This window comes from Phoca vitulina, unplaced genomic scaffold, assembly GCF_004348235.1.
Source record: "Phoca vitulina isolate PV1807 unplaced genomic scaffold, GSC_HSeal_1.0 scaffold71, whole genome shotgun sequence".
NCBI classification, from domain to species: Eukaryota; Metazoa; Chordata; class Mammalia; order Carnivora; family Phocidae; genus Phoca; species Phoca vitulina.
The window spans coordinates 8,114,846-8,129,577 of NW_022589774.1; positions in this window are offsets into that span (position 1 = coordinate 8,114,846).

The window sequence follows — 14,732 nt, forward strand, 5'->3', positions numbered from 1 at the left end:
AAAATCTTTAAAAAAAAAAAAAAAAAAAAAAAAAGAATACAACTGCCAGAGGCCCCAATTCTGAGTCATATTTGAGCTACCCTTAGAGGCAGGGTGGAGAGAGGAAAAGAAAAAATTCCAAGAGGAAAAACACCTTCTGTTGCTCTTGGCAAACATTTGAAACAGCACCACCAGCCTTATGCAGCCCTACAGGGAGGAGGTTGGCCGTTGGTCCATTGGCCCCTCTATCTGTCTGTACTTCCCAAGGCAGGAGGCTGTTCTTGGACAACCCCTCCTCTACATCTGGGAGGTAATTAGGCCCCGGGGTGGTGGGTGAAGTGAGTATAGGTCTGTTGTCAGTGGGAAACAGAGCTTACACCAGCTCTGAAGCTGTGTCTGGTATTCCCTGGCAGCAGGATAGTCTCAGTTGTTCTTTCTTCCTTTGGCTTGTGGGGGCTTTCTTGATCTCTAGAATGTTTGAGTCTCATCACCAGCACATGTGAGTATTCTAGAGTTTGCTGCTGATGCCTTTCCTCACTTGCTCTCAATGCATCCCTCGTTTACTGCCTTTGGTGGTTATCTTCTCACATGTACTTGTCTTCTATCTTCAATAAATTGTAAAAATCCTGAGGTGAGGATGGGCTTATACTCTTTTTAGTTAAGTTTTTAAAAATATTCTTTCTTTTTTTTTAAAGTTTTTAATTCCAGTATAGTTAACATACAGTGTTATATTAGTTTCAGATGTACAATATAGTGATTCAACAATTCTATATATCACTCAGTGCTCATCATGAAAAGTGCTCTCCTTAATCCCCATCCCCTATTTTACCCATCTCCTCTCTCCTCTGGTAACCATCAGTTTGTTCTCTATAGTTAAGAGTCTGTTTCTTGGTTTCTCTCTCTCTTTTTTCCCTTTGCTCATTTGTTTTGTTTCTTAAATTCCACATATGAGTAAAATCATATGGTATTTGTCTTTCTCTGACTGACTTATTTTGCTTGGCATTATATTCTCTAGCTCCTTCTATCTTGTTGCAAATGATAAGCTTTAATTCTTTTTATGGCTGAGTAATAATCCATTGTGTATATACGCCACATCTTCTTTATCCTTTCATCTATTGATGGACACTTGGGTTGCTTCCATAATTTGGCTATTACAAATAATGCTGCAATAAACACAGGAGTACATACATCCCTTTGAATTAGTATTTTTGTATTTTGGGGTTAAATACCCACTATTGAAATTACTGGATCATAGGATAGTTCTATTTTTAACTTTTTGTGGAATATCCATACTGCTTTCCACGGTGGCTGCACCAGTTTGCATTCCCACCAACAGCATAAGAGGGTTCCCCTTTCTCTACATCCTCACCAACACTTGTTTCTTGTTTTTGATTTTAGGGATTGGCTTATACTTTTGTGTGTTCTCCATAGCACCTATCTCAGTCCTTTTGCATAATGAATGTGCTTATTCAAGTATCAAGGATACATGCCAATTTGTCAAAGTAGATCTTTTTGTAAAAGGATGATGTTGATTAGTTTTTATGTATGGAAGTTATGGATTCTTCATTATGAACATTAATCATTGAACACCGGATTTTTTAAAAAAACCCTTTAGGTATTCAGACTGGCTTATATCACTTGAAAATTCTTGCAGCTGGGGAAGGTGTTGAACCCCTGGCTGTCTCTTCTGGCCCAGCATTTGGAGATCATCTTTGAGGTCTGTCTGAGTCTGTTACAGTGAGTTTTAGGGATTGTGCTGCTGATGACATGAGTTTACTCAAAATCAATAATCAACAGCCCACTCCCCATGATTTGGGCTATTACTTTTCCTAGAAGAAAAAACAGAAAGTTTTTCAAGAAGCCTCATGTGCCTTTTAAGTCCCTCAGTGTCCAACGGGAAGAGAAGCCAAGAGGAGGGCCTCCAGAATCATTGCCAAGGGCAGTGTATGTGTGGGTTGCGGTGTGATGGTGACAATGGTGACCTCACACACCACATCTCCTTGGCTCTTTTATTTTTCCCTTTGGGGAAAGCTTTGGGGTATGGGCAGGGCACCCTTTAAAGGAGAGTCTTCTCAAGCAAAAGCAAGCCATGTCAAAGCAGGCTTGTTTTTACTGCCTGGCTGCAAGTTCATTTGTGGGGAAACCAAGGAAACCACCTTTGAAAGGCTGCATGTGGACCAAATAATAGAATCTGAAACCATGTTGTTGTACTTCAAAAATAACAAAACTTGGCAGGTAATGGGAGCACACCATGATTTAATTGCTTTGGGTATTAATTAAGAAATGTGGAACAGGCTTTCAGGGAGGGATTTTCATGACTGTAGGAGTGTTTGAACACTGTCTTTGTGTGTGTGTGTGTGTGTGTGTGTGTGTGTGTGTGCATGTATCTATTCTATAAATCATCACAAAAACTGGAGAAGACAAAGAAGCATGGCAGACCGATTTTACTGCCAAAACAAAGATTGTTGTCTATAATAAGGTACCCAGTGTCCCTGAGGGTCTACGCTGGACAGCATTCTCATACATTCAGCCTTAGTTTTTCCTTTCTTCTTTCAGCATCTTCGTTCCTGTTGTCCAGTTACCTTCCCTTCTGCCGCTCAAATTCTTTGTCCTCCTTTATACTTAGCAACTGTGAAACACCAAACCACTGTCTGTCTCATGCTTTGAAACCATTAGTAACAGAGCTAACCTGCCTGGCCAGGTGTTTGATTCTGTCTTCAGCTGGACCTTGTATTCACCTAATCAGAATGGTGGCTCTTCTCTGGGAAACTTGCAAACTTTACGGCAAAAGCTAAGATCTCCATGAAGAAGTGTCCTATTGCCCTCAGTTCTATCTCTATCAGGAGTGCTGAGCAGCCTTGCCCCATTTTTGTTCTGTTTTTCAGCTGAGAGGAAGTTAAAAAAAAAAAAAGGCCAATGTGGTCCTTAACTAGCTGTGACCTCTAGGAAGTCATTCTCAGCATCATGATTTCTCATCTTCAAAATGAAGGGATGGATTGGATTATCTCTAAAGGTTCATTTGGCTCTACCATCTGTGATTCCACTCCAGCTTAGCATTCTCTGCCGGCACTCCATACCACAGGTCACCATGGGTGAGCAACAGACAAGAATGGAATGGTTGGAATGGTTGCATTCCAAGGGAGGGAGAGCTCAGCCCAAGTGAGTGAAATGACATTTGCAAAGTCCTGAGAAGCTGAGCTCTGCAGCACTGAAGAAATAATATGCTAATTCACTAAAATTTCCCAGTACAGTGCCCTAAGCATTTTAGAGGAAAGAAGCTATATAAATCTAATATGTAAGTGATTCTGTCATTCTAATTCATATGCTTTCTACAGGTTACAATGAGGTCTCCCTGGTGTTCAAACTGGGGTGTAGGTTTTTTCACACTCTTGGTTTTTGTGCTTTTCAAGGCCCATTTTGATTGGGCTGCAACAAGAAGGAGCAAGTGAGGGCTAGAGCTGGTCTAGAGATGTGGGGTATGGGGCCATGGGTAGGACAATAGCCTGGCATTGAACACAAGCTGCAGATGGGGCCTCCTTCCTTCACTGAGATACCAGAATTGTCTGACGGGTGCAGTATTCTTTAGCCTCTGTCTTAACAATCCAGAGGCCCAGGAAGCCGAAGGAACCTTCACAGAAGCCCAGGAAGGCCACAACTAAACACACGGGACTGTATGATGTGGGACATATGACTGGGGAAACAAAGAACACTAAGCATCTTAACTTGGAAAGAGGAAGCCTTGGGAATGGCATTGGAACATATTCTAATACTCAAAGGACCATCATGTGGAAGAAGAATTAGGCTTATTTTTGTGCTTTCATAGTACATTATTGATGGAAATTAGATACTGATTCAATGTCAATAAAAATATTCTAATGCTGTGTGAAAAATTGAATAATAATATTTGACATCTTTATAGTGCTGTACATTTGCAAAAGTGCTTTTCCTACCTAATTTAATAGCACTGTGAGGTAGGTAGAGTTATTATTGTCACTATTATTGGGATTCCTAATTTCACAGCACTATGGGTAGGTAGAGCTAAGGTTATTATTGTTAGTATTATACTTATTACCACCAACACCATTATTTTAAGTCAAAATAGAGATTATATTAAATGACTTAAAGTCGTGAACTTATTAAGTGGGTAAGTTTAACTCTATGTCCTAAACTTTTCATTAAATTTACAAATATACACACTCCTCAAACTACAAGATAAGTGAGGAAATAAGATACCTGCTTTCAAATCTTTTATAATGGTCGGTCAGACCACCCCATGCTCCTCTTTAAACCCTTCCCGACTTTCTCTTCTGGTATATTAACTTCTGATTGCCAACTCCAAGGACTCTCTGTTATTCTCATGGGCCTGGAATGGTATTTTTCTAACCTTGGCTGGGGTCATTTGGGAAGGATCAGCAGGTGGGACTGGGAACCTGGGGCACTAAGTGGCTAATTCAGGGTCTAATCCGTGGGGCCCCACAGAGCAGCTGAGTGCATCCCAAGGTGCACAGCTGGTTTTTCATAGTGCTGCTATTATAGGATTATTGGAAATGGCAATTGGGCATCAAGTAGTGGGGCCTCTTTTCTCAGGCTCTAAGGAAAACTTAACAGCAATAGTCCATGCCCTTGGCAATCTTTGGCCTCAGGAGAGAGGAAATGAATGGACAATGGAGGATGATACTGAACTCATTTAATAAGAAGAAAAAAAAAAATCCTGTTTTGTTTTTTTTTTTTTTAGATCTCCAGGGAATAATTCCCTATTTTTGCCCCAGTTCCTAGCCAATTTCTGGAGTTTTTCATTTTGCCAAACCCAAATATCTCTTGCTGACATTTAGCGAGTTGAAAACACTTACTGAGCACTTCCTCCATGGAGAGTGGATAGGGAGAGGTAGAAGAACACATGCACATGCTCCCTGACTCAGTTTCCCCAAAATCAAAGAATTATAATAGTTACAATAGTTGGCATTATGATGGAAGTGTCAAAAGGGCATGAAAAGATCTATAAAAACTGGAACACACTAATGTGGTTCATTTGCTACACAGCAATATATTTTTTAAAAAATCATGTATTTTTTTTTTATGTCAAGAGCATGTGGGAGGTTGGACAGGAGTAGGGTTTAAGCAACAGGCCAAGGACTGCCTTCCATCTCTTGGGTTTTTTTTTTTTTCCTTTTCAACTCTGTCCCTGCCGCAAGCTGGAGTATTCTAGCTCATTCCTTCCTCGCTTCTTACCCACCTTCTCACAGCTGTTATGTTCTGAGAGCCTGTCAGTCCAAAACCTTTTCAATTTCTCTCAGCTGGCTAAGGGGCCTGCAAGCCAGCAGGTCACCTTGCAGCCCCGCTAAACAGCACAGAGGCATGAGATGGTTTTGCAGAGAAGCTCTGTTTGGACACCTGATCCAGATGCCAACAGTGGCAGGTCAGCTGTCTGTGGTGAGCGCTGGTGATGTGAAAGGGGTGACTGGGGCCGGCCTGTAGTGAGGGAAGGCACCCTGCCAGAGATGAACCCTCAGCCACATTCTTAAGGTAGTGAGTGTCTGGCCTGGGGGCACAGGGGGATTGAGACAGAACCTTGGAGCAGGATGGAGCCAGACTTGAGCATGAGAAGGGAGGAGGCCAAAGGTGTTCTTGTGATGATTATAATAATTCAGATATTTAGAATTTGAGTCCCTGTTCCCATCCCCATACTTCTTTTCTCTTTCCTTCTCCCTTACATTCAGATTATGATAGCTTTTTATCACACTGCTCTTAGGTGGCAGATGGATGGAGGTGGGACAAAGAAGTCCATTGGATTTCTGATTGAGTCTTCTGAACTTGCCTAGCATAAACAATAATCTTAAAAGCTGAGGCTTTACATATTTTTTTTAAATCTAAAATGCTGGCTTTAAATATCAAGAGCCAAAGTCTAGAGAGCTGAAATTTTAGAAGGCAGGATGACACAATTTATGTCCTACCCAAAAGGAGATAAAAATGTGACCAGCTGGGGGAATGAGGAGAACCAAAGCAAAGTAGATATTGCTAGAACTTAGGAGTTTCTATGAAGAGGGTCAGCTTCCTTATCTCCAGGGCTGAATTATGGGAGGGGGTAGGATTGGGCAACTGAAATTGTAACTGGATTGAAAAGAGCTCCAAGGCAGTAGACACTTGTGCCTCTCTCTCCCTGGACTGTGGTCCAAAGACCAGGTACACCTGCCCCCGACTTGGCCCTGGGCTGCAGAATAGTGATGGCTAGGGAAAGTCTAGCTAGCAGATCTGAGGACAGCCTCATGGAATTCCACACAATCCTATGCTAGAGGTTCCATGACACCCACAATGGCAGCAAAAGTGACTGAGAATAAGCTGGTTGATTCTAAAGGAGCTCGGTACTGGATTCTACAAGGAAGGTGCAGGATGCATGTACTTCCTGGTAAGATGCTATAGCAGGATGGTGAATGGTGAGGACCAAAGAAAATGAGGTATGCCTCAGTGGAGTCAGCCAGTGCAGAGGACAGCTTGAAGATAGATGTCTTTCCCCAGAAGCCAGGGCAATGGCTGCCCTCCACCAAAATGGAAATTTAGAACATCCCCAGCAAGAAAGAAAAGAGAAGGGGGTGGGGGGTGGGAGCATGTACATCTCAAAGTAACCCTAATTAAATCCTAAAGAGGCTGAGTAATCTTGAATTGGAAAAATTAAGATTTCTGTGACAGAGAAAGAAATAAGAAATGAGCTAAGTTCTATTATAGACAATACAAATAGTGCACTGTTTTTATAGTCCATGATTGTGTATTTAACTTTCCATACAGGTTTACCTAGATGGAGTGAAGACACCAAAATGAAGTGGAGTAGGAGACAAATGCAGAAGCCTCTAGAGAGGAAGCTCAGGCGTACAGAAGCTAATTATGATGATAACTTGCCTGGTTTCCAAGAGGAGGCTAGGAATGGGGGGAGGCATGCTAATGTTGCACAGAAAGGGCTACAAGGGGACCCCGGTTAGTTTCCCAACACATTGATCTGTTCAGTAGGCATCTCTCATGATGCCCTCAAAGAGCTCTTCCCCGGGAATCCTTATGAACCCAAGGATGGCTTTGACCTCTCCCCCACCGTCCCAGCAATGAGCATGTGCAGCCTATCGGTCAGTGTTGTGAGAGTGGCCCCCGTACTTGAGACTTGGACTCAGTGTGGGGGATGTGCTTCTCCAGGCACTGCCCACGACCAGATGGGGCTGGACCTACACATCACATGTCTGCTCCTGCTGGGTCTGCGGGTGATGATAGGGCAGTGAACGGAGAGATGCACTCTGTTCTGAATCAGAGTATAATGACAGCCAGATAAGCACATCTAAAATGAAACCACCGAACCCATTCCTCCTTCTGATCACTGAGCAGCCACCTGAGAAATGTAATGGGAAAATTATTTGGAAGCTAGTTCTCTGGATCAAGACAGATTTGCATGAGGAGAATGGATTCAGGGCATCATCCCCTGGCTCTGTGTTTCTCTTCCTTCCAAGGGTCTCCCCCTATTTCCTTGGTCAGCAATACTTTTAGATTTTGCTTCTTCACTTCCCTTTTCTTTCTGTTTGCCTTTCCTACCCTGATGCTTGATCTTCACTTGGGGTTCCCTGAGTTTCAGTTTTGCATCCCGGGAAAAAATGGGATTCTCCTCCCAGAGGAGGAACTGGGTTTTTCTTTGTAATTTACTATATCTTTGTGAAGTTCAGAGAACATCCTCAGATCCTAGACTGTTTATATATAAATTCTGGGTTTCACTTTCTCTCAGCAGTTTTACTTGTGGAGCAGGTTTGTTAGAAGAGTGTGAGCTGCTGATAGAGAAGAGAGAGATGCAGAAAGATTTAGCATATTGGAAGGATTGATTGATCCATGTACAGGCACCATGACATTGGTGTTCTGAGGGAACAGTGTGAGGTATGGAGAAGTTTTGATGGGGCGAAGGGACTCTTACCCGGTCTACCCCTCTGATAGCTGATAATAGGACCCACAAGACTCTCAGATAAACTAATTACAGTTACAATGCTAACACGCATATGGCATATAACTCCCTGAACTACTTCTTCTTTTTTTTTTTTCCTAGAGCATGAGAGAGCATGCATGAGCATGGGGAGGGGCAGAGGGAGAGGGAGAAAGAGAATCTTAAGCTGATTCCACTCCCACCACTCCCAGCACAGAAGTGGAGGTAGGGCTTGATCTCACAATCCTGAGATCCTCTTTTTTTTTTTTTTTAAGATTTATTTATTTATTTTAGAGAGAGAGAGCGAGCACATGGGGGGAGGAGCAGAGGGAGGGAGAGAGAGAGAATCTTAAATGGACTCCCCGCTGAGCATGGAGCCCAACTCAGGGCTCAATCCCGCGACTCCAACATCATGACCTGAGCGGAAATAAAGAGTCAGTCGCTCAACGGACTGCACCACCCAGGCGCCCCAGATATTGTCAAATTCTTCCCCATACGGGTTATATTATTTTGCCTTCCCACCAGTTTTTCAACAGAAGATGATGTCAAACTTTAGATTTTTACCTATCTGATTGGTGAGAGATGGTATCTCAGTGTAGTTTTGCTTGGGTGTTATTATGAGTGAGGGTGAAGATATTTTCATGTGCTTAGGAGCCATTTGCATTTTTTCCTATGAATTCTCAGTTTATATCTTTAACGCATATTACATTTTTAAAAGTGTTGCTGGCCTCTTTCTTCTCTGTTTTTCGAAGGTCTCTCACTATACTAAGGATATTAACCCTTTTTTTTTTTTAAGGTTTTATTTATTTGACAGAGAGAGAGATAGCGAGAGCAGGAACACAAGCAGGGGGAGTGGGAGAGGGAGAAGCAGGCTTCCCGCCGAGCAGGGAGCCGGATGCGGGGCTCGATCCCAGGACCCTGGGATCATGACCTGAGCCAAAAACAGACGCTTAACGACTGAGCCACCCAGGCACCCCGATATTAACCCTTTTTTTTAACCGTTTCTTAATGAATAAGTTACTAATAGTTTTTCCTGTTTTTCATTTGTCTTTGTTCTTAGGTTTGTTTTTTGTTTGTTTTTTTTCATGTGACAGCTTAAAAAAATTTTTTATGTAATAAAATTGATCAATATTTTTATTGCTTTGGGGTTTTAAGTCACAGTTAAAAAGATATTCCCTACTTTAAGAGTGTAGAGAAATTCACCTATTTTTTTTTTTTCAAATACTTGTATGATTTAATTTTAGATGTTTAAATCTCTGAAATTTATTGAAATTTATTCTGGAATGCAGTATGAGCAATAGATCCGATCTTATCTTTTCCTATGTTGTTACACAGTCCCTTATACTATGTTTTCTCCACTGATGTGAGATGCTGTGATTACCATATACTAAATGCCCATGTCATATATGAAATGTTCATATCTGGGTCATTTTCCAGATTTTATTTTCTGTTCATATAACAACACCAAATATATATATTTTTAAATTTGTGATACATATTTATTTACTTTTTCTAATTAACATGCAGTGTTATATTACTTTCAGATGTGCAGTATAATGATTCAACAATTCTATACATTGTTCGATGCTCAAAATATTTTATTATAGAGGTTTATAATAGGGTTGAATTCTGACCAGACTATTCCCCTTACCCCCTTTGCTTAAATGAAGTCATTGCTCTTCATTTAAGATTTTTTCCTGGTGATTCTTGCTTGTTTGTTTTTCTAAATGAACCTCATAATCAACTTGTCTAACTCAAAAGAGAATTATCTGATGACATTTTTAAAAATTGAGATTGCATTACACTTACAAAATATCTTATAAAAAGCTGACATCTTTGGGATGCTGAGTCTTCCTATCTCCGCACATAGTATCTCATTTCATTTGTTCAAGCCTACTTTTGTTTCTTTCTGAATGTTTTATAGTTTTCCTCATATGGATTTTGGGCATTTCTTGTAGGTGTATGCGTAGGCATTTTATTTTATTTTTGCTACAGTGAAAGGGGTTTTCTCTTCCATTAGCCTTCTAACTAGGTCTTTTGGTTTATGATAATTTTACTCTCTGCTACTTTACTAAATTTTCTTATTATTTGTATTATTTTTCTCAGGGATTCTTCTCAATTTCTGAGATCATATCATATGTAAATAGAGAGTTTTACCTCTTTTGTTCCAATTCTTATTCCTCTAGATGCTTTCTCTTGTCTAATTACATTAGTTCCAAGACAGTGTGAAATATAGGAAGAGATAGTGTTTGTTTTGTTTCTAAATTTCGCAGAGAAGCCTTTGGTGTTTCGTTATTTGTAAGATGCTAGATTTGGGATTTTTGTCTCTTGGTTTCTTTTTATGTCTATTGGGTCAACATCGAAATTACCTAATAATTTCTTCTTTTCCCTCCCTTTCCTTCCACTGAATCTATTTTGAAGTAGCTTCCTTTAGTCCCAATTAATTCCCAGTGAGCTGAGAATATTTTCACATATTCTTTCCAGTCTCCCTTTGCTTTTTAATGGTTGTACTGCACAGGGATTGTCAAAACATACAACTCAAACATATTGTCTTATGTATCTTACATACTCTCCTTTATAACTATAATTTAGTCTTAGATTTACCAATTAATATATACTTAATGTTTAAAAATTTTCATTTCTAGTTGTTTGTCTCTAGTGTATAAAAGTGGAATTAATTTTTGTAAATTGACCTTGTAACCTGCAGCCTTGCTATAATTTATTTATTAGTTCTAGGAAGTGTTTTGTAGTTTCCTGAGACTTTTTTTACACACAGAATCATGTCTACTTCATTGCAGAGATTTTGTACTTTTTAATTCATTACAAGTGTATTTCCTTTACCTGCCTGAGCATATTTATACTGTTGCTTTAAAGTCTTTGAATTCTAACATCTGGATCATCTTAGGGTTGGCATATGTTGATTACCTTTTTCTTTGAGAATGGGTCACATTTTCCTGAGTCTTCCTTTGTTGAATAATTTGGGACTGTATCCTGGACATTGTGAATGTTATATTGCAGAAACTCTGCATTCTGTTATATTTCTCCAAGGAGTGCTGACATTTTGTTTTAGCAGACAATTAACTTGGTTTAGACTCAGATTGCCAGCTATCATGCCTATGCTGTGTGGTGGTTCAGATCTTACCTCAGCTCTATAAGCCATAATTACAACGTACTTTCAGTTTGTTCTACATTTGCATGGCTCAAGGATTAGCCAGAGACTTGGGCTGGGTTTGTACATAGCATTTGAGGTTCTCCTTTTCTTGCTCTCTCTTTTTTGAGGTTCCCCCTTACTTTCTGGCAGCCCTGGTTGTCCTGGCACCTTTGCATGGTTCCAGTGGTCAGAAAGATGGTGGGCCTGCTTCCAGAATTTAAGCCAGCCCACACCAGTAGTACTGCAGCTGTGGTTTCCCTCAGGGCAAGGCCACAGTAAGCAGGGAACTCATTTCATACTGGTTACTTGCTCCAGTTTTTACTCATCTCTAAGTAGGCCTGCCTTTCTTCAGTCTTCAGAGTTCCCTGAATTTTTGTTGTGGTTTATAGCTGTTACTTGGCTTGATAAGTGTTTACTCCTCCATACCAGAAATAGTACTTCTTTTAGTACTTGAAAAGGTTCCCAAAGGGAATCTAGCCTGGGGCAGGCCCAGTGGGGGTAATTTTTGTCATAAGAGTCTCTCAACAGTGATTTCTCCACTCCATCTATGGCAAAGCCTGCCTTCTCTGAGTTGAGGCTGTTCACCATTTAACAAGTCTCTGAAGGAAGTATTTCCTGACCCTTATGCTCTGGGCCTCACAGTGGCCTTTGATAGCCATGGAGCTAGATGGAATCGGGACAATATCAGGTGTCACACCTCCTGCCTCCAAGCTTGCAGGGCTGTGCGCAGCAAGCATCCCGGTTTGCAGAGCAGGTGTAGAATCAATACGAACCATATCTCTTTAAATCTCCCATGTATGAGGATGCTCCTCAGTCTGACGGTGAGAGGGCCACCTTGCCTCCATCCAGGAATATTGTGTCTACAAAAGCACAGGGAAAGGGGAGCAGGGATGGGGCTCCATTTCTTGAATCTCGAGAAATGCAGTCACTGGATTGGCACATATTTTCTGCGTTTTGTATGACATTCATGCTGTATTATGGTCTCTTCCATGTCCCACTTTTTTTTTTTTTTTCATAAAGCCTTTTCTAACTGTCACCAATCTCATTCTTTTTCAAGTCTCTTAAAGAAAGGAATATCTGTGGACTAGATTGCCTTTGTGTTGTCTTCTCATAATTTCATCTGTATAAATCCTGTTTTTTCTTCTAGTCTGTAATAATTTTGAGGGCTGGGTCATATTTACTAAACGATGGGTCCACCTAGCAGTGTCTAGCATAGGATATGTTGTCAATGTAGAGTTGAATTAAGCCTGAAACCAAGAACCAATTTTGACAGCTCAGAGCTCTGGGCTTGCAGGCAGAAAAAAAATGTCAGTAAATTTCACAGTAAGTGGCCTTAAAACCATGCTGAGAACGCAGCAGGAAGGACAGGGCAATTTTACCAGTTCAGGGGACTGAGTATGCAGTGCAGGATATTAGGAGTGAAGCTTTAAAATAAATAAGTAAATAATGGACCTTTGTATCTGAAGGTTTCAACTTAAGGTGAGGAGCTTAAAGCCAAGATGAGAATTATCAAGGAAGTAAATGTGGCCATTTCGACAGTTCAGGGATTTCATGAAATTAAATCTTGGGCCATGATCCTGACACTTTAATTGAAATTAAAATTTAACATCAATAAAGTAAGTACACAGCACTGAAAAAGAGCAGCATTTTATTCTCATCCTGTACACTGTCAACTTGACTTTTTTAATCTGAAAGGCTTGGTGAGTCCAAGGAATTTTCTGAGCAGGCTGCCTCCAGATCAGCAACTATAGTTACATTGTTGTCATTCTTGTCTCAGTAGTTTTTGGACATTCTGCACTCATTAATTTGCCTCCTGACCCAACAGGAGATACTCTTTAAATTGTTTTGCTAGGAGTGCTATTGGCTTTGTTTTATTCCCTGTGCTTTTTCTCCCCATCCACCTTGTGAATAAACCTCACTGATTTCTCCCTCCTCTGAAATCCCAACACTTATTGTCCATTCTGCCCATAGACTCAAGTAATCTTGTCTTTGATGCTCAACTGGTTCAACTCAGTCACATTACACATGAGAAAACCAAGGGCCAGAGTGCCATAGTCAGTTTCCCAGTGTCCTACGGTAATTGGATGGCAAAACTGTGATGAGAATCTAAGTTTCTGCGGACTATTTCAATATGTTTCCACCTGTATGGCACTACCCACGCTTATTATTATAAACATATAATAATAACAATAACAACAATAATAATAATGTGATATGTCTATATAAAGCATTATGCTTTATTTCTATTTTTTAAGGTTGAATAATATTCCATTGTATGTGTATACCACATTTTCTTCATCCATTCGTAACTTGGAGGATTTTAAGCAAGTGTGTAATCCAGACTGTGATTTAAAAAATCAGTCTGGGGGTGCAGGGCGCAGTGTGGTCTAGAATGAAGTAGAGGGGACAGAAGGATGGCAGGGACACCAGGAAGAGGCTGGTGGAGTTGTCTAGGCAAAATGATGGTGGCCTGGCCTCAGACATGACAGAGGACTTGGATTCCAGAGACATTTAAGAGGTAGAATCAGTAGGATTTGATAAAGGTGACAAGATATTTGTCCTAGCTTTAGAACTCGAGGTGTCTTTATGCTTAAATCTTATGCTTTATTTCTTAAATTGATTTTTAAAAATTTTTTAGTCAAGATAATACTGATTTGGTTAGACGGTTAGCCCCTAAGATAGGCAACACTATACCAATAGTTAGTCCCTAGAATCAAGCTCCATTTTTGGATGGGGTTACTTATTAGGATATTCCATGGCCTAGATTAAATGTACCAACACTGTCCTTCCTTTGTTATGATTCTGTGCTCACCAAGCAGCCTCTGATGACTAATTTGGTCTTGCAGATACACTGATAGCAAGAAGGAGGTATGCCAACTACAGAATTTGTATACATTTCTCCAGGCCCCAGAAAAGACAGCCTCCCGTATAAATTAATAAACTGGCATTCCAATTTTTTATTTTTTTTTAAAGATTTTATTTATTTATTTGACAGAGAGAGACACCACGAGAGAGGGAACACAAGCAGGGGGAGTGGGAGAGGGAGAAGCAGGCTCTCCACTGAGCAGGGAGCCTGATGGGGGGCTCGATCCCAGGACTGTGGATCATGACCTGAGCTGAAGGCAGACTCTTAACGACTGAGCCCCCCAGGGGCCCCTCTCTTAGAGTTTTTTTATGAATTAGTAAATATGGCTTTTCTCACCCATTCTGGAGTGGTTGTCTTTCTTGCATAGAGTAGAAACGGTGGGTGTATATGACCTTGGCTGCCCCTAGACACTACTTAGTCTGAGACTTTCCCAGGGTAACCTATATTTTGAAAGTCAGAGTTTTCAATACCCTCCTTGGGAGGTAAAGCCAGAGCCCCAAGAAGGTTTGACTCTGTTACAATGTATTTTACTTGAAACTAACTAAACGGGGATGGTGCTGAAATGCAGACACAGCAAACCAGTAAGCAAGGGAGGATGCAGGAGTGAGCAAGCTGCATCTATTGAATGGTGAACCCCAAGAGTTCAATTACCCCAGTTCCCTCCACAGAAGGTAACCATGGAAACCTCATAAGCCAAAGCATCACCAGTCTCCAAGCAGAACACACACACACACACACACACACACACACCCCGGGAGGGCAGTGTATACATATGACTATGTATGCATGTGCTC